A 20,837-nucleotide genomic window follows, 5' to 3' on the forward strand; every position below is an offset into this window, starting at 1 on the left:
ACAGGTTCAAATCCAAGACAGGATTTTTATTGTTCACCTCCCCATTATGATGTCCCATATTTTGCAAAAAGTAAATTTGTGCTAATTCCTTTCGGCTTGTATGTATGTTTAGACCTCAGCCCGAAGGCTGGTTGGATCCTCAGCATTTCCACCATCAGCTGTCATAGATGGCCTAGGCATCACTGAAGAGGCGTACTACGGAAGTGAAGAATGCGGTAGTTTCCCGTTGCTTTCCTCACCGAACCAGAAGTTGCTATTACATATCAGTCTGCCAAGCCCACTGAAATTCATGCACCAACTGACTCTATGAGCAATATTTTCACACCATTCATAGCAGGGACTGCCTGCAGAAGGAATGGCATTACTAGCATCACTCATACCTCAGTCACTTTCATTTTGTCAAAGCCAAGGATAAAGCTGAGACAGATCAATGAAAGTAACAAATTTGCTCTAGCCTATACCAGAAGACACAGTGCACTGTAAACACTAGGTCCCGCCAGCAAAGGCACCTTTTCGGCTTACCCATTAATATTTTTCATTTAGTCAGATTTACTCAATAACAAAATCTCATCTCAATACGCTGATATTAACCCGTTCCGATTTGAGCGCGAAATTGAATGTTAGGAATTATAGGTTCTGTAGTTTTAAGTCAGTGGAAAATCTATAGATAATTGATTAATATCTAATTTTATATTTCAATTTAATACATTTCCTTTCTTTAGACTGTATTATGGCTTTTGGTATTCTTGTGGATAATTTTCAGTATTTCTTTCTTGCAATCTGGGTACTGTGTACGATGTTCTTGAATACAACACAACACAACGCACCACAAATTGTTTTTGCTTCTCATCTACAGTCGGTAGTCCCTGAAAATTTGCCTTAATTTAACCCCCTTTCAGCACAGTTATTCACAGCTTACAACTCCAGAAGTATCCTTTGAGCTTCTAAATATGAAACGTCGCTATTCCATATCGAGCGACATTTTTCCATCTTCAGGCAAGAGAACAGATCTCTGCCTTTGATTGATACCAAGCCGTCCATTGATTTCACTGAAATAAAGGTAAGATTGAATTAGGAGATGTATATTGATAAATTAAAAATTAAAGAATTGTAATCTGGATAAAATTAAACTTGCTATATAATTGTCCATCCAACTCTCCACAAGGAGGGATGTATCTCTTTTCCATGTGTAGATTCTCTCTGGCTAAATTTGCCACCAATTTTATTTTGATTTGTACGTCTATTTCATCATCAAAGAGTGATAACACAGACAATTCTGATAAATACCATATATGGTGACTTAATTTCTTTATAACTGCTTTCGAAATTGCGGAATCTATCATTTCATATGATTTTAATCATTTAAGAAGCAGAGATCCTGATAAGGAGCTATTACATCTGCACTGCACTGAAGCCGCGGTTTGACATAAATGGTTACAATGAACAGAGCGACATCTCTTTATGGCATTTTCATTCACACTCGATAGTTTAGCCATTAAATAGCTCTTGCCATCCATCGCCCCAGGAGCGCGTATTTTTAGATTTTTCCACAGTGTCCTCCCAAAAACATCAGAGAGAGCTCTATGAGTTCACGATAATCACCTCTCAGTGTTAGTTTATGTAATTCATGTAATTATTGGCATCAACACTTTCCCTAAAATGTTTAAAAACTTGTATGTCAGGACTGCTTGTTACATCATGTACTTTTCATTCAAATATACGTCATGTATTAATTTCATGTATGTGAATACGGCCCGGTAAAAGCACTTCCCTGTCCAATTATTGTTCAAGTAAGATACATTCTCCATTAAAACGTCCAGTGTTTGATGAAGTTGTGTCACAGCAGAGAATTTATATATTGTCTTCTGTACCTCAATATAACCATTCATTCCAAACAGCATTCGGTTGCTCTTCACCAGAAGAACTGTGTAATTTTGTAACCTCAGTGTGCTGCTCACTGTACCCAAATGTAACAACAATTGGAAGTCTTTCTTCTTACTGGTCCCCGAAATTCACTGCAAGCAACAGTTGACCATCCCAATGAACAGTAAGAATTGCAGGTATTTCATTCATGAAATGTCCGGCTCCATGGCCGAATTGTTAGCGTGCTGGCCTTTGGTTACAGGGGTCCTGGGTTTGATTCCTGGCAGGGTAGGGCATTTTAACCATCGTTGGTTAATTTTGCTGGCACGGGGGCTGGGTGTGTGTGTGTTGTCTTCTTTATCATTTCATCCCCATCACGACGCGCAGGTCGCCTACGGGTGTCAAATCAAAAAAGACCTGCAACTGGCGAGCCGAACCCGTCCTGGGATCTCCCGGCACTAAAAGCCATACGCCATTTGATTTCATTTTTTCATTTATGAAATAAGATATAATTGTTTCAGAATGTTCCCTTCTCCTCTTCTCTCTGATTCGATGAGTAGAATATGTATTAATAGAGAGTTCTTTAATATTGTGGTCAAGTGTCTCTGCTGTCGCCTGAAGGATGTATACATAATTTCTTACATTCAGCTTTCATATATCCAAAGCAGCCATGAATATAGGAGTATTGCATTTTTTCGTACCACACCTTGCAACATTCTGCATTTAAGTAATCTGAGGAGTATCACCTAAAAATTCACCAGCGTTGATGTCATCTGAACTCGAACCTTTAGATGATGAACAAAGAGTTACAGCAGAAGATGTAGACGCTGCACACTATTGTTTCGCTTTTCTTTTCCCTTCTTGTAATTTTCCTTGCCGCGCACTTTCTCCTTATCCGCGCGTTCTAGGTGTACTACTGCAAGCTAGCCTTTACTTTCTGGCTCCCTCTGCTAAAGTAAAAACGTAGAGCATTAGCATGCACAACATCAAACAGATTGTCCAAATCATTTCAAACTCCTCTTCACGGTGCTTAAAAATATAATCACACTTGTTTGCGGTTATTTTGTTGCAATTTTTTCCACTGCAAATACAAGTTAATAAGTTTTGGTGAACAATGCTCATTATCTCTTGTCAGAATTCTTTCTTCCTCTCAAAATATCATTCATTCACGAACCACAAGGTTAGCACTTACAGTGACAGTTAATTTTACTTTCCGTATGTTATAAAATAAAACCTCAAGCACTTGTCTATTTGACGGTAATTTGTGCCCAGTTATTTGATGTATAATATCTCCTACTAAATGCACACGTTGATGTGACATTATGTTAGATCAGCGACTCGAAAACACGTGTGACACGATGAATAACAATTCACGTACTGATAGGCTCAGGCCTGACCCAGAGCTGGGTGGCAAGTCCAGACTTGTTCTTCGTGAGACTTCGCGCCCAAGTTGGCACGGGTTAGAATGCTCCAAACTGAACAACATTTTGTATAGGCATGTTTTAGAACCATTCGAAAAAACGTGGAGTGTGAGCGTTTAGAAATGTTGAAGTCGGAAAAAAAGGGACACTAATCCCCATACAGGGTATGAAATTCAGTTTCACGTATTCGTTCCAACTAAATAGTGGTTACTGCTGCCCTATAGTTGCAATACAACCTGCTAGGTGAAAGGACTTGAAATGCTGAATGTGTGCTGAGAGTGCATCAATTTAATATAACATGAGAGTTTCAATAAAATGTTACCGGTGGCAGTGCAGGCTGAAAGTGAAATACATACAAACGGTAAACATAATAAGTAAAATAAGGAATTCCAGGAGTTGAAGACTTAGTTTAAAACAGAGCCAATTGACACCGAGGAGAGCTTTTTTCAAAATAAACTCGAGTTGGAAGAAATGAAGAATAAAGTTCTGGATTTAGAAGGAAGGGTAAGGAAGCTTAGGCTAAAGTAATTGACACGTGAGGGGGGGGGGAATAGAAGGAGAAATATAATCATCTAAAGACTGACAGATTTAGATAAAGAGAAGTTTAATGATATGTTGTCCAAGGTAACTCCTTTAATAAGGAGATTGTGAAAGGCGAGTGTAGTGAGAGCGACATTGATAGTGATTTTAGAATAGGGTAAAATACGGGAAGAAAACTAGTTAAGGTATGTGTGTTATAAAGCGTAAAGACCGGGAAAAGTCTGAATAATGCGAAGTACCAGAATGGATTTTAAACTGATTAAGAAATAATTTGATCCAGAAGAAATGAAAACACTACATTTTCATGTAGACATAGCATGTAATTCAGGGTTAAAATCATTTATAAGCGGAAATAGGCTTGTGGTGGTCATTCGAAGTGGACTGCTAGTCAGCTGCGGGAGATGGAGCAACGACCAAAGGAGTCAGCAATGCGAAAAGTTAGTATCATGGTGGGCGACCACGAGAGTGCTGAATCAACAGCAACATGTGTTTTTGATCAATGTGTAACTAGAGGCATTGACGACTCTGCGAAGAATTCGAGAAATCTCCACTCCAGGTAGGTTCCACACGAAGAAGAGGTGGTTACCAGGAGAGAGGACATCTCAGGATGAATGAAGGAAAAGGTAAAGTAGCACTAAATTTAAAGGACATTTGGGATGAAAAGAGGATGAAGTACACGGATGAAGATAGAGGTACGGATGAACAAATAATTAGTTCCCCAAGTGGATCCATCATGGGGGCTGCCTGGCCAAAACGGAAGGATGTGTGTTCGATTCCCCGTCATGAAGTCGAAAACTTTAAGGAACAATATTTCCTTTTTCGGTGGTGCACATGGCCCTGAGGTCCACTCAGGCTACACGAAAAATGAGTACAAGGTTAATTCCTGGGGCCAATGACGGCTGGGCGTACAGCTAACCACTCTGCTCCATGAAGTGCCGAGGTTGAGGTTAGTGGAATCCTTCATTTTCTACCCCTCCAAGGGCCTTTATGGCCTGTACGGAGATGCCTAACTACCAAGTGGATCCATCATACAATTAGATAAATCACGGATTACACCTAAGAGATGTGAGCATTGAAGGTATAGAGCGAATAACTAGACTGGAGCAAAGGATTAATAAATATCTAGGGCATACTGAGTGAACTGGGAAATGACGGGGTAACGACATTACGTGAATGATCGATACGTGGCTACCGGTAGATTAGTAATTACAAACACCAGGTTATAGCCTTTGAAGTAAAATGAAACAGAGGAGTATCTAAAGGGAATTACCCGGAGATGGTATCGATGAAATATGTAACGGTGTAGAGAGAGTGGAATCAGGCCAGGATGAGCTAATTTGGATGAAGATAACTAAAATAACTGGTGGGAAGAGAGAACTTTTCACAGATTTGTGCGACAACCATACAACGGTGTGTCCTTTTGAGAAAAGTGTATAGTAAACCAGATTAAATTAAAGAACGAAGAAGCGAGAATAATTGTAATTGGAGATTTTACTTGAAAGGTGGTTACAAAATTCAAAGAACATTAGAAATACGGAAGAAATGTTACTAGAAGGAAGGAAAGTTAATAAAAAGAATGACACAAGATTGGAGAGAAATTATTAGCAAAGTATGCAGGGGAGGAATTGTACATACTTAATGGTGGATGGTTGAGGGAAGGAACAGGGAATTTAACGAATGTAGTTGATTCAGGAGGGAGTATTGTAGATAGATCTGGATATTTCATCTAGAGAGCCACCGAATTATATTAAAGATCTGGACAGCTTCTCATCATTTCCCAGTTGTCATTCGATTGCTGAGAAGTGAAGGAAAATCAAAAGAAACACAACAGATTAATAATGTACAGGAACAGTTGGTAAGGAATGGAATTAAGGTTTGTTATAGGGGAGAAGTTTCCAAACTCTGAAGTTAGGTATTACAGATGTGGAGTCTCAATCGAGTAAGCAGTGAGGACGGATGTGCTGAGTGTATGCTGAAGTATGGGGAAAGCGCTATAGCTCTATCGAGTGAGGATTGGGAGTTGGCAATGTAGGAGAAAGAAGAAAATGGATCTTGAGTAAGAGGATGAAGGGTGAGGAAGTAGGGGTGATGGCAGGGCTTCTGGTGGCAGTGGTGCTATCAGCGCTGCTCATAATAGGTGGAGTGGAGCTAAACCCAGGGCCAGACCCAATTGGTGCCTTATGGTGGGAAGAGATAGAGGCGCTAAAATAAGTGGTGAAGGAGGCGTGTCAGATAGACCAACTGAAGGAGATGATACGTGACCATTCCAAGGAGCTAAAGAACTTGAGACAGTGCGTTAAAAGTGAGGTGGACGGGTTGAAGGAAAAGGTGGGGTGAAATGAGGTGGAGATGGAGAAAATGCGATTGAAAGTCCAGGTGCTGGAGAGGGAGGTGGCGAAACTAAAGAGAGAAATGGTCGATGGGATTCAGGAACGAATGGGGGAAAATATTTTTATATACGGAGTCGAAGAAGCAGCGAAAGAAGCTAAGGTGGCATTAGTTTATAAGGTGGTGAACTTGATACGGGTCAGAATGAAGATCAGTTTTAGTGAAGTAGATATTGATGAGGCACAGAGAGTGGGAAGAGTGAAAGGCGGAGGTGGGAGACCAATTAAGCTCACGCTGATGTCTACCCTGATGGCCGACATTATCTTAAGGAATGCAGAGAATTTAAAGGAAGAGAAGATATGGTTGAAACAGGATGTAGGTAGTGAAGCGAGGATAGAGTTGAAAGTGCTAAGAAGACACATGTGGTGTGCGAGGAAACAAGGATTGAGAGCGTTCATTAGGGGTAATAAGTTGGTGGTGGGAAATGGCGGCTGGGTAAGAGAATGGTCAATGGAAAGTTTGCAACATATGGACCAAAATTATTTACAGACGATTACGGAAAAGAGAGCGATAGGTGTGACAAGAGAAGAGGAGAGCTCGGTGGTGGATGAAGGAGAAATGGCGGTTGGCGAGAGGGGGAGCGAGAACCAGCGTGAAGAAAGAAGAGGAGAAGAAGAAGAGGACAATGAGGAAGTGGAGCGACACGTAAACGTTTGTGCCACCGGAAAGTGCTGGAGTGGAAGAGGCGGCAAGTACCCGGAGAGAGGTAACGACCAGGACTAGATGTGTAATTCTGAAAGATCTGTGGGGGAAGAGAAATAAAGGGCAGGAGGAGAGGAGGAGCAAAGAGTCCGTAAGGGCGGCTAAGAAGGGAGAGAGCAGAAAGGAAACAGAAGGACTTCGTAGAACTAGAAGTAAGTAAAATAACGCTGCCGAGGTAAATAGAAATAAAGGCGATAAGAAGGGAATAGGGGAGGGTAGTTGGTAGCTAGGGTGTAAGATAGGCGTTATAAATATTGAAGGGGTGGGAAGTAAGTTGGGGAACGAAGAGGTTTGCAAGATGGTGGAGAGTTTTGATATAGTGGCCCTCCTAGGTACATGGCTAAAAGAAGGGTTAAATCTAACCTGGAAGTGGTTAGTGGTAAGGAATAAAATGAAAAAGCAGGGAAAGAAGGGGAGAAATTCTGGCGGAATTTCATTATTAGTTAAAGAAGAATTAAGTGATGAAGTTATAGAGAATGAGCTAGAAGAGGTTTTATGGGTTAGGTTTAAAACAGGGGGGCCGAAAGAAAGAATGTGTGTTTGGGTTTTACGAGGTTTATCCGGAAAATACGTATAAATCCGTCGGGGTGACGTATCACGTATCGTGGAGGCGCCGCCAGGTGGCACTGCTGTTGTCGCCAATCTTCTCAACGCTCAGTTAGAGTCGGAGAGCTCTGCGTGTCAGTAGCAGTGTGCGGCTGCTTGTTGAAAGTTACCCGTTTTCACCTGCCGTCGGTATGGAGCTCTCTCTGATTGAGGAACAGCGCATCAACATCAAGTCTCAGAGCTCGTGTGGCCCGAGTTCGACCGGATTTGGCACAAGGGGGCAGGTGGATCCTTCATCCCGACAATGCGCCCGCTCACACGTCGCTCGTTGTGCTCGAGGTTTTGGCCCGAAGCTCAATCACCGTGACAGACCACCCGCCTTATTCACCCGATTTAGCCCCTTGTGACTTCTTCCTGTTCCCGAAATGCAAAATGGTGCTTCGAGGGCGGCACTTGGGTGATGTGGAAGCCATCAAGGGAGAAACGACACGGCAACTGAACAGCATCACAACTGAAGACTTTCAACAATGTTATCAACAGTGGAAACGGCGTTGGCAGAAGTGCATCTTGTCTCAGGGAGAGTACTTTGAAGGAGACCATATTGTAATACCTGAATAATTGTCAAATAAAGTTATTATTCAACTTTTATACGTATTTTCCGAACAAACCTCGTATATACAAGCCACCAAGGGGATCAATATATGCGAATGATTACTTCTTTGACGGCCTGATAGAGGAAATAAATATTATTAGTGGAAAGTACGAAGAGGACGGATTGATTTTGTTAGGGGACTTAAATGCAAGAATAGGATGCTCTAGTCCAGAGTATGGTCAAGAAGAAAGGAGTGTAAAGAAGGGAGATAGGAAAAGTGAAGGTAAAGGAAGAAATGTTTACGGTCAGAAGTTCTTAGAAGTATGTGGTTCGTGTGACTTGTATATTCTAAATGGGTGGTGTAAGGGCGATAGGGAAGGAAAAATGACATATATTACAAATGAAGGAGGTAGTGTTATTAATATGATTATGAGTTCGGAAGATATGTTGGACAGAATTAACAGGATGGAAGTGGTTGATTGGGTAGAATCCCACCACTCCCCGGTATATATAATCGTAAATAGGGATGGTGGTGCAGAAGAGAAGGGTTCAGGAAGAGGGGGAGTGTGAGAGGTCGCAGAGTTCCTATCTGGTCAGAGGAGGGGAGAGCGAAGTTAAGCAAATACCTGGAAGAGTAAGAATTCCAGATCATCAGGGTGGGGATTCAGGTAGCAGTAGAAGGTAATAATATTGACAGGGCAGTAGAGCTACTGGAGTATCCGGGGAGGAAAATAGCGGAGGAGAGATCATACAGGAATAAGAATAGAGAGGTGGGAAAGGGTTGGTTCGATAAGGAATGTAAGGCAAAAAGGAAGGCAGTGTTGAGAGCGTTGGCTGAGTTCAGGAAACATGGTGGGAGGAGTTTAAGGGGAAAATTCTGCAGGATGAGGAAGGAATTCTAGAAAATGATAGGAGAGAAGAAAAAGGTTTGGCAGGAGGCTCAAACGGAAGCTTTAAATAGGGAATGCAAGAACAGGGAAGGAGGTAAGGTATGGGCAAGGGTTAAACACATTACTAGGGGGACGAGTAGAGAGACGAAACCGAAAATCGAATATGGAACATGGGTAGAGTATTTCCAGGAACTATTAGGCGAACAGGAAGGGTGGGTAAGGGTCGACGGAGGAGATAAAGTGGATAGGGGGCTAGAAAGGGGCTGCCGAGAGCTGGAAAAGAGAATAACAGGTGAGGAGGTAATGGGAGTGATAAAGAAATTGAAGATCAGGACTGCGGGTGGGGAAAGTGCGATAACTAATGTGTATTGGAAGGAAGTAGCAAAAAATAAGCAGATTATAGAGTGTTTGGTAGCATTCCTAAACAAGATATTTGAAGGGGCGAAATTCCCTAAAGAATGGCAGAAGGGGATTATATGTCCTATTTATAAAAATAAAGGGGAGAGGACTAATCCCAGTAATTATACAGGTATAACCCTGCTGGACACCCTGAGCAAGGTGTACGCGGGTATTCTAGAAAATAGATTGAGGAAGTGGGCAGAGGATTACTCAATTCTATCGTGTTTTCAAAATGAATTTAGGAAGGGGAGGATTTGGGTTAACAATTTAATGATCGTGATAACCATAATTGATAAATATGTGAGAAAGGAAGGCTCCAAAGTATTTATAGCCACAATTGACTTCCAGAAGGCGTTCAATACAGTGATCAGGGAGGCCCTGTTTGAAAGATTGGGTAGGGTTGGGGTGGGAGAGAAGATGAGAAGAGCGATCAGAAGTATATACGAGAATGTCTATTGTAGAATCAGGGTGGAGGAAGGGGTGGTGAGTGGAGTGATTGAGTCGAAAGTTGGGTTGAAACAGGGATGTAAATTGTCGCCAATCCCTTTCCTATTGTTTATAAACGACCTACTAGGTGGCCATGTAGAGAGAAAATGGACTTACCCGGTACTAGGCAAATAAGAAATTCCAGGATTGATCTTTGCGTATGATGTGTTCTTGTTGTCGTTGACAGCTGGGGGTTTGCAAAGAAGCTTGAATAAAGTAGGGAGTTTTGCAGAGAAATGGTCATTGAAGATCAACAGTAAGAAGTCTAAGGTGAAAGTATGCAGGAAAGGGAATAAAAAGAAACCAGGAATAAAGTGGGTAATACACGGGGAAGTGATTGAGGTGGTGGAAAAGATGGAGTACCTAGGGGTGATACTGAGTAGAAATGGTAGCTGGATGGAGCTGATTAGGCGTGCCAAATGGAAAGGCCAAGCAGCACTCTCAGTAACTAGGATATTGGAAAATAAATTTAGGGGAGCAAGCTATGCTACACAAAGCATGGTATTTAATACGTTGGTGAAGGGTAAAATGATATATGCTTCGGAGGTTTGGGGCGTAGAAAAGGAGTGTGTGATATTAGAACAGGTAGATATTAGGTTCTGCAAGATTGTTACGGGCCTACCCTTGTGCACCGCGAGTGCAGATGTGAAGATGTTGTGTAAAGAGTATATTAAGATCGATATTTTAAAAAGAGTGCTTGTTACTGGTGTAGATTATGAGAAGGGGTAGGGGGCCTGATCCTACAGCCGGCCTACCAAAGTCAAATGGAGGACAATTATGGTGATTACTGGGTGGACAAGATGAAAAAACCTTAGATAGCCTGGGGTTGTGCGAGTTTTATAATGTTAAATGTGGCGGGAGTAAGGGTACGCATTGGAAACACGTGATTAAGAGGGCGAGAGATATTGCTGAACAAGAATTGGAGGCCGAATGCCGGAAGAGGGCTTCCGTAAAAATGTTTCCGAGGGTTAATCAGATGCTAAATTTGACAGTGGCAAATGTAAATAGGGCGGGGGCTGAGAAGAGGGCTAATCTGGTGGTTGTTAGGTGTATATGCTAATAAAGGCTCGACGAAGTTAAAAGTATGTATGTTGTGTGTATTATGTGGTGAAGAAAGGTAAGATTTTCGTTTGCTGACAGAGTGTAAAGAAATGCTGGCAGAGAAGGGGGTGTTTAATAAACAACAGTTGGAGTGGATTTCTCATCCGTGCAATGAAGATAAGCTGTTGAGGTGGTTAGTGGCGGAATGGAAAAATGCTGGAAATTTGTGTAGGTTTTTGACAAAAATCAAAAACAGGTGCACAGTAGCCTTAAAGGCAAAGTCTCAGTTGTGCCATGAGGAGGAAGATCGTGTAGTGGTTTGTCATGACACAAGCAGTGTGTTCAAGTTAATGAATCAGCACAGTGGAGTTGTCGGCCTTCTTAGCTGCTGACTAGCAGCGGGAAGCGGGGGGGGGGGGAGATGCTGGCGTGTGCCACCACATGAAAACTTACTAGCATATGTAATAGATGCTAGATCAGGATGTATCGGGATACACATGCCAGCACGTACCCAGGAAGTGAGGTTGTTTAACCTGGGGTTGCCGTACTTTGCCCTTCTAGTTTTACATTTAACTCAGCTGGCCGAGAGGCCAGTGGACTAAATTTTCCCTTCTTTTTTGTGTTTTGTGCTGTTATGCCCACCGGTGGGGGGTATCATTGTATCTTTATAATGCATTGTCTATCTAATCTAGGTTTGTTTCTTGTCTTTGCTTGTAACTGTCTTAGTTTTGCATGGTTGTTTTCTTCCAATTGAGAATTGCTATTTTTCTCCGTTAAGATCGATTAGGTTGTGTAACTATAAAATCGGGAGAAAAATAAAGGTTTACTTATTTACTTACTTACTTACTATTACAGATGTGATAGAGAATAACAGATGAAGTAATAAGAATGGTTGAAATATCAATAGCAAGAGCTGGTAGAAAGATGGTTGTTAGAAAGGGAAGATAGAGTACTTGTGTGTAATGATAAAGGTCTGCACACACCAACGCGGGAGCGGGAGCGAGAACGATCCCGTCAGGAACTATTATGAGTACAGCGGGATATGGATTCATTCACACCAGTGCGTCACTCTCCTGCCTACATGGCGGGATTGCTGCGAACCATTTTTCAGTTCGCTGCATGTAGCGTTTTCCTGCGTCCCGCATTGTGACAGTAGCAATGGCGACTGAACTGTTGACAGAGTGCGGTAAGAAACATCCAATGCTTTACAACATGAGTAATGAAGATTACAAGGAAAAGATCTGTTTGTTTGTGACTTTTTTTGCACACAATTCTCCGTTCGTAAACTTCCAGATACATGTAAGATGTATTATTATTATTATTATTATTATTATTATTATTATTATTATTATTATTATTATTATTATTATTATTATTATTATTATTATTATTATTATTATTATTATTATTAGGGCTAAATGGTGTGCAGCATAGGTGTAAGAAAGGTAGTCTAATTACAGAGCACGCTGTAGGTCGTCATTGTTTTCATTATTATTACTACTACTATCAAATAAATTTCAATTGTGAGATATCTCGGTGGATATATATAGTACGTTTACATGCAGGATTCAGATCGATCTGAGTTCACTTCCCGTATTAAAAAGGCCATGTAAATGGGGACTCAGTTCGGACTGAGTCTCAAGGTCGATACGATAAAATCTGGGATCGTATCGTACTCGGTTCGAATTGAGTTCCATGTAAACGCGGATCGTAATTAGATCGTATTGAAAACGACTGCGCTCACACTCAATATTTGTTCTGACGAAATCGTCATCACCAATGTTCTGTCGAAATAACAAATATAATAAGCCAGTAAATATATTTACCTGTATAAATGATCAGCAACTGCAATCATATCATAAGACGGCCAGCCCTTGCGATTAACGAAATCACGATAACCTTCTGTTGGGGCTAAAATTGGAATGTGCATTCCATCTATTGCACCAATTACATTCAAAATACCACACATGCTTTCAAAACTGAAAGTTATCTCCTGGGCTTCTACTTAATTTGGCGTTTTTAAATTCTAAGAGGTGATATCGATTTTATTACAATTCTGCATCAGTCGCATACGTCGATGTTGCCTGGAAGATTCAATACGATACTCAAATAGCCTACTACATATAAACGGGTATCGTAATGATGATGATGATCCTTGTTGTTTAAAGGGGCCTAACATCGAAGGTCATCGGCCCCAAAGGATACGAGATGGACGATATGAGATAATAAATAAAAAATAAAATTTAAAAGATTAATATCCATCCACTGACCAAAATGTAAAAGAAATGGTGATGAAATAATTGTGAGATTAAAACAATCAGTGGATTTAATTCGCAATGCCTTATTTATAAAAACAGGATAGAAAATACAGGTGATAACGGAACAAGGCATTGCCTGGACAGTCAGATATATATACACATATAATTCATGTTATGAGTTAAAATAGCACATTAAAATACGCAACACGAACTAAAATGAAGTCAATGGGATAAAAGCGCAGTCGACAAAAAATACACTAAGACAAGAGCAATATTACGCACGACACGAGAAAAAAGACCACTGTCTCTCATAAAACGGATGACGAGGTCTGTGGACTGCTCGTCATCGCGCAGGATGAGGAAGATGGTACGCGGGAGTTTTAGACTACGACGCAGATCGACCAGGTCCTCGCACTCCGTAAGGATGTGTGCCACGGTAAGATGATCGCAGCAAGTACACACCGGAGGGGGTTCTCCTTTCAATAAATGGGAGTGCGTCAGGATACCGTAGCCGATCCGAAGACGACATAATACCACTGCTTCCCTTCGAGAAGCCCAAAGGGATGTCCTCCATACCTTCGTTGTACCCTTTATCGCTCTCAGCTTATTTGGAAGAGGAGTAAGCTGCCACTCCATCTCCCAATGGGACATAACCAGATGTCTCAGCTGAGAGCGAATATCACTTGCTAACTCGTTTCCCTCTACACCCATGTGGCTTGGGAGCCACAGAAACGTGGTTCTGGTGCCGGCATCCGAACACCCGACCAGCAGGTCCTGGATCCGCTGCACCAGAGGGTGCCGAGGGAAACAGGTATCAATAGACTGTAGCGAACTGAAAGGAGTCAGTACACACAAGAAAGTGTCGACGCTTATCGGAGAGTGCGTACCGCAGAGCTCCACAGATAGCATAGAGCTAAAGAAACAATTGCTCGAATTGATGGTGGTGTTTGCAAATTCATATTTTAATTTTCAAACTGTGAGTAAATAATTATATGTGACAAGATTTAGTGCCTTTCTCAATGGTGTACTCGGTCATTCACTATCATTCTATTCTCATTAGAGCAGGTTTCATCCTATCTGAAATTGATGGTTCTTGGGGGTGTTCACATACAACTCCATGTCGTTGACTTCCAACAAATTAAATAAATACTGAGGGATAATATTCTGACACATGGACTCTTGAAATCTATAGTTCTTACTGGACAGTTAACGAATAATTTTGTTAATCTATTGTTCGTTTAGTGATGTGGTGAAATGAACACAATCTGTTCTTTCGATGGCAGGTAGTCTGTATCTTGACACTAAAATATAACAAACGAATTTCAGCACAGTTGAGAGGGCTGACGGAAATTACCATTCTTGTCGTTTCCCTTAACGCTGTTTAAAATCTGCTAAAGCTCGCTGCCCATGAAATAATGAACTTCATTACCATATCATAAATCCCGACCATACGAGCATTGAATGAGGAATGTGGTTTGGAACCTGTTTATACTGACAGACTACAGTATATTGTTATGAACCGCTTATTCTCATCTCGCCAGGAAGGGAGAAATAAATCCACTCTACTGCTATTGAGTTGACAGGTAATTGTGAGGTAAGGATTTCCGAGTGTCTTTTATACACTATTAAATCATGGAGGCGAAAATCTGAAGCTCCCTAAATCTTTGTGCCGTGAGATTCCTTCCGCTGGATCCGCTGCACCAGAGGGTGCAGAGGGAAACAGGTATCAATAGACTGTAGCGAACTGAAAGGAGTCAGTACACACAAGAAAGTGTCGACGCTTATCCTTTATCCTTAAAGACAAACAAAGTTACCTTTTCACATAAGACTTTCATAATGAACTCACAATATATTCACATATATATTCAAATTGGATTTCAGGTCTTTTCCTGTCATATTACATACAGGATTCCCCCGGTATGTATACCGGAGGAGTCGTTATCTCTTAAAGATAATTATTCAACTTACTATTATGTATTGCAGGTCGATATAGCAAGGGAAACTATTTTACATTGCAAGTTTTCATTCTAAACGCACGTCCACTTCATCCAATTCAGATGTTTGGTAAGAACAGTTGCTAAGAGCAGTTGTTTAGACTCTCACCTTCTATGTTTAAAGTTGTGGGTTCGGTTCCCGGAGGAGGAGTGCGCTGAAAATTACGAGTACTTAAATATGAAAGACGCATGGCATATTGAATAGCACTTTTTCGATGTGAAACCTCTACATCTCTTAAGCAAACAGTCTGACTGTTTGGCGTCAACGCAAGCCACAGGCCTATTAGTTCCGCAGAATTTTAACCGTGGTGGCCTTGAAGGGACTTAATTTAAATACCTCTGAGCCTTCCCGCCATGTATATTTACCAATAGCATATCTATATAAGACTCGATGATTTACTTGGGACTTCAGCAGAACCAAAGAGGGACATACATTCTCTGAATGGATCTACTGTTCCGGCATTACTCACCTTCGTTCTGTGAATTTGCGGTATATAGGATGAACCTTCATGATTATTAAATAATTATTTATTATTTAATTAATTGGATTAATTAATTGTTATAATCATACTGGTAACCAGAATGGTACGAGATACTCCAAATGATAGTTTTTCAACTGAAAGATGAAGAAACACTAGTGTTGTGACGTATGGAAATAAGACCAAAAGTAAGTTTTAAAGTCATATTTCTGCAGTACGGACCACTAAATTGACTCAATACAATACACAGCGTTCTGAGACTGCTATATTACCTTTCAACGTAGTTGTCAAGGCAGCAGAGGCATTTCTCTAAGTGAGAGACAAGTTTTCTGATGCCCCTCCTCATGAAAATCAATGTCTTGCAAGTTCAGCTAACGTTTTAACGCTGTCTTGATTGCATCGTCTAGTCGAAAGCAGTCAACAAGTTGTTCTTTCAGTGATGGAAAGAGGTGAAAATCAGCTGCTGATAGGTCAATGCTGTACGGCAGATGCTTCAAGTCTCTCAGTGAAAGTGTTCGTAGGGCGTAGTGACAGTGTGTAGTTAACGAAGAAGCCATTCCACATTGTAGTTTGGAAAGCGAAACAAACTAGTTGGCATGCACTGGAGAACGATCCAAAGTTTACTTTCGGATCTTGGGAGAAGAATTAATCTCTGAATAGGAGGGTGATCGTCGCCATAAGACCTATCTGTGTCGGTGCGACGTAAAGCCCCTAGAAAAAAAAATAGGAGGGTGATCTATAGGAGAGAGGAGTTTCTGTACTGAGCAAGAAGGTTGATCGCTATGTAAGGTGGTTCACATCTGACCGTCTTGAATTGTTTATCTATATGAGTTACGGGACTGAAAACAAAGAGCCTAGATCACCTATTCAACAGGGTGTAGCAATAGGTAGGGGAACACTTTCAGGACACAATTCTAACACCTTTAAGTAAACATATGTTATATGGACTTGGGTGCAGGAATGCTGTACTACTATGTTAGAACTCATTTTCTACAACTCTACATAGTACTGTATATTAATAATGGGAAACACATACAAACAGTACGCACAGTACCAGCATACAACATGAAACCCTTTCTTACATGAAATTTTCAAAATGCGCACCTTAGAACTAAAGCGTTGCAGGGTCCCTTCTTCCTATGGGCCCTAACATATTTTCTTTGCCTTATTGCTGCACCTTGTATAGTTTCCTCTGTGAATCAGTCATAGAAGTGCGTATCCATAGGCTCCAAATCACCCGATGTCGAAATGTAAATGATTTCGGTGACATTTGTTTTTACCCGAAAAGAAAATTAAACTCAGACACAGAACAATCAAAAGAGACCGTCTTCGCTATTTTCTGGTAGAGTAAGATAGAACGTCAGCCTAAATGAAATCAAATAAAAATGTCCCGAACACAGTAGCTGAGGATCTATGACTTTTTTTTACAATTGGCTTTACATCGCACCTACACAGATAGGTCTTATGGCGACGATGGGATAGGAAAGGGCTAAGAGTGGGCAGAAAGCGCCCGTGGTTTTTAGGCGCAGCCCCAGCATTTTCCTGGTGTTGAAAATGGAAAACCACGGAAAACCCTCTTCAGGGCTGCGGACAGTGGGATTCGAACCCACTATCTCACAGCTAAACACATTAACTGCACGGCCAACTTGATCGGTAATATTCGATTATTATTATTATTATTATTATTATTATTATTATTATTATTATTATTATTATTATTATTATTATTATTATTATTATTATTATTATACCGCGGTTCATTTCTGAATTTTACTGACTGAAATTTAGCGATCGGTACAGAACTTGTTCTCCAATCGCTGCTCATGGTGTAAAGAAAAAGTGATTTCTTTAGCTAAGATGACGATCACTTTGTGAAATGTCCGGCTCCATGGCTAAGTGGTTATCGTGCTGGTCTTTGGTCACAGGGGTCCCGGGTTCGATTCCCGGCAGGGTCTGAATTTTAACAATAATTGGTTAATTTCGCTGGCAAGGGGGGCTGGGTGTATGTGTCGTCTTCATCATCATTTCATCCTCATCATGACGCGCAGGTCGCCTACGGGAGTCAATTCAAAAGACCTGCAGCTGGCGAGCCGAACTTGTCCTCGGACACTCCCGGCACTAAAAGCCATACGCCATTTTATTTCATTTCATTTCATTTTGTGAAATGTAACCATTTTATCCTTTAAGTGAGCAGTCGATAGCAACAACTGTCAATAACTTGGAACTAAAGAATATTTTGATAAAACTTTTGGTCACATATGACACTAGGCCCTATATTATTTCTTTTGCTGCACGGACACTTTTCTCATCTTATCTACAGCCTTCCGGTTTTAACGGATGGCTCACATTTGTCTTCTCCTGCGATGTACTGTAGGTCTGCACTAAGCTCCATCCATTCGCTCTGTCTACAGATATTCCTATATAGCTGTAGTAGCAGTCGCATCACGTTTAAACAAACGGTGTTCGGTGTCTGTTGATACCGTGGCTTATCTCAGAGCTCTGCCCCATCAAGTTAGAATTCGCGCTGTTGGGAAGACTAAACACGGCCTCGACTTAATTAAAGTGGCCCCGTTAATGTGTTTGCATATATAAGTAATTTCTGTAACGTAACGTTGGACTTGAAATACAAATCTAGTTCTAGCAGTAGGGAATTTCAGAGCTTGTCGATAGCGTTAAGTACGTCATTTCTTGGGAATGTAACACTTTCTTAATAAGTTATCTTAATATCATGTTAGCACCTGTTTACCCACTTGGCTGAATAATCAGCACAGCAACCTTCCGTACAGAGGTTTCTGGGTTCGATTCCTGGCCGGATGTTTAATTCCAGTGGATCACACACTGGCTATCCGCGCTTTCCCTACATGTCTCTTTTTTTCCTTTTTACAATTTGCTTTACGTCGCACCGACACACATAGGTCTTATGGCGACGTTGGGATAGGAAAGGGCTAGGAGTGGGAAGGAAGCGGCCGTGGCTTTAACTAAGGTACAGCCACAGCATTTTCCTGGTGATTCGACAAACTTGACCATATCGGTCCGTCATTGGTCTGTATTGACTCGTAATAACAATAATAGTGTTCTAGAGTTGAGGTTATACAGGACAATGCTTACTGTTAATATTATAAGATGTTGTATCTTGAGACTTCGGTAAGGTAGATTTTGACGTAAACACGCTGACGAAGGGAGTTAAGGCTCCCAAAACATGTACGTATAAATTATTCAAATATTAAAAGTACTGTATGTTGACAGGGCGGACCAAACAGTCACCCGTGTACATTATTGTTATTTTCCTGGTGTGAAAACGGGAAATCACGGAAAGCCATCTTCAGGGCTGCCGACAGTGGGGTTTGAACCCATTATCTCCCGGATGAAAGCTCACAGCCGAGCGCCCCTAACCGCACGGTTGTACATTTCTCTGAAACTCACAAACACATTTCTTCGTCCACTACGATTACACGCAGTCTTTCGCACTGTAGCCACCGTCCACTTTCTACGGATGGTAAGATAAAGTGGACTCCAACCAGGTTACAACAGCGACACGAAATTATTATAGATACACTGTAATGGAGTTTTAGATTCATTTTCAATTTCTAATCTTAAAACCAATGGAGGTATGCTAAATAATTCATTTTGTATGTTATCATCCACTTCTTCATTGGTACCGGTATCTGAAGACAAGTAATAGTAACGAAGATGTTACATATGACTACTTCTTCCTTTCGTTTTGACCATCTGAGAACCACGTCAGTTCGCATCATCTCCGTATTTTTCGTCTTTCTCCTTGTACAATATTCTTTCATTCTCATACTTTGCAAACTTCTTCACTCTTCTGGCCATGATGATATTGTTCGGGGCCTAGTTATGCCCTGAAAACCTGTGCAAAACTGTTTCCTTAATATAAATTCCCGCTTTTGTGTATCTCTGGTTCCTGTATTCTCATTTCGTCTAGATCCCTTTGTACCCTTTGGATCCAGCGTACTTCAGTTCTCTTCTTCACAAGAAACTGCAGTATTTGCAGTGCTAACCTCCCCTGGTCCATTCTCATGATGTGGTTGAAGAGCACGCTCCTTTTCTGTATGATACCCGAGATTATCTCTGGCATGGTGTACAGTTCTTTGTTCGCTCGTCTTCTAAATTGACCGTCCTGTGTCCTTCACGGTCCCAATATCTTCCTGAGAATCTTTCATTTCACCATTTGCAGTCTCTCAAGTACTTCTGCTCTTACTAAGTTTCGGCTGCAGGGCGGATCACTATCTGATAATGTCTCAATATTGCATTAATCGAAATATTCTTCTTATCGCAGACGTTCATAGTTAGTTTGCTTGCTAAATTAATGTTGTTTATTCGGACTCTCATTGCTTCTTTTCCTATCAGCCAAGTCTCTATCCACTCTCCTAGTTACTTAAATCCCTCCAACTTCTGAATTTCCCCTCCTGTTGTCATCCATCTGGGACCTGTTATTATTATTACTATTATTATTATTATTATTATACTATATTCGTAACTGCTATTATTGACATTACCATAAATTTGTAAGTTTTATTTGTTACCATTTCCGGCCGTGGTTCGCATGTCCGTCTATGCATGTAAACTTTCCGAAATGAAAAGTCTCGTCCAGTGTTTCAGATTTCGCGTACGGTAGGTGACCACAAAATTAGCTGTTTCGAAAATCTACAAGCTCGATTTTTGCTTACTTGGGAAGTAAGAATTGAGTGCGGCGAGTGTCTGAACCACTCAGTTCCTTACCTCATAAACATCGCTAAAGATAGGTTAAATTTCAAATAGAGAGAAATAGAAGAGTTGAATTTGTAATTTTAGGGCCTTCTCACGTCCAACTTACGATTTATCATCATAATTAAAGAGCTGAGTATGTTTTTAACACAAATTTACAATGGAAATCCACCACATTAAAAAAAAGGAATGAATGACATGTTTTCTGTTAATTGAGGACGTTCTTTTTATTTTCTACTCCAAGATATAATGAATTTGGATGTATAGAAGTGATGAATTTTCAAATGGAAGAACAATGCGTACAGTTGCTGCGCACGTAGCACATTCCAGACATTGTTCTGACTTCATTCAATGAGCCATCTAAAACGAAATAATTTAAAAAAATATTCACTTAACGACTTTCAGTGAGTGTTTATTAAGTGACTTATGCTGTTTTTGAAGGATATCTAAACCTAATAACACAGCAGACTGGAGATGGACTAGCACCTCACCTCTTGAAAATCAAGCAAA

This window comes from Anabrus simplex, chromosome 2 (assembly GCF_040414725.1).
Source record: "Anabrus simplex isolate iqAnaSimp1 chromosome 2, ASM4041472v1, whole genome shotgun sequence".
In the NCBI taxonomy this organism is placed as follows: domain Eukaryota; kingdom Metazoa; phylum Arthropoda; class Insecta; order Orthoptera; family Tettigoniidae; genus Anabrus; species Anabrus simplex.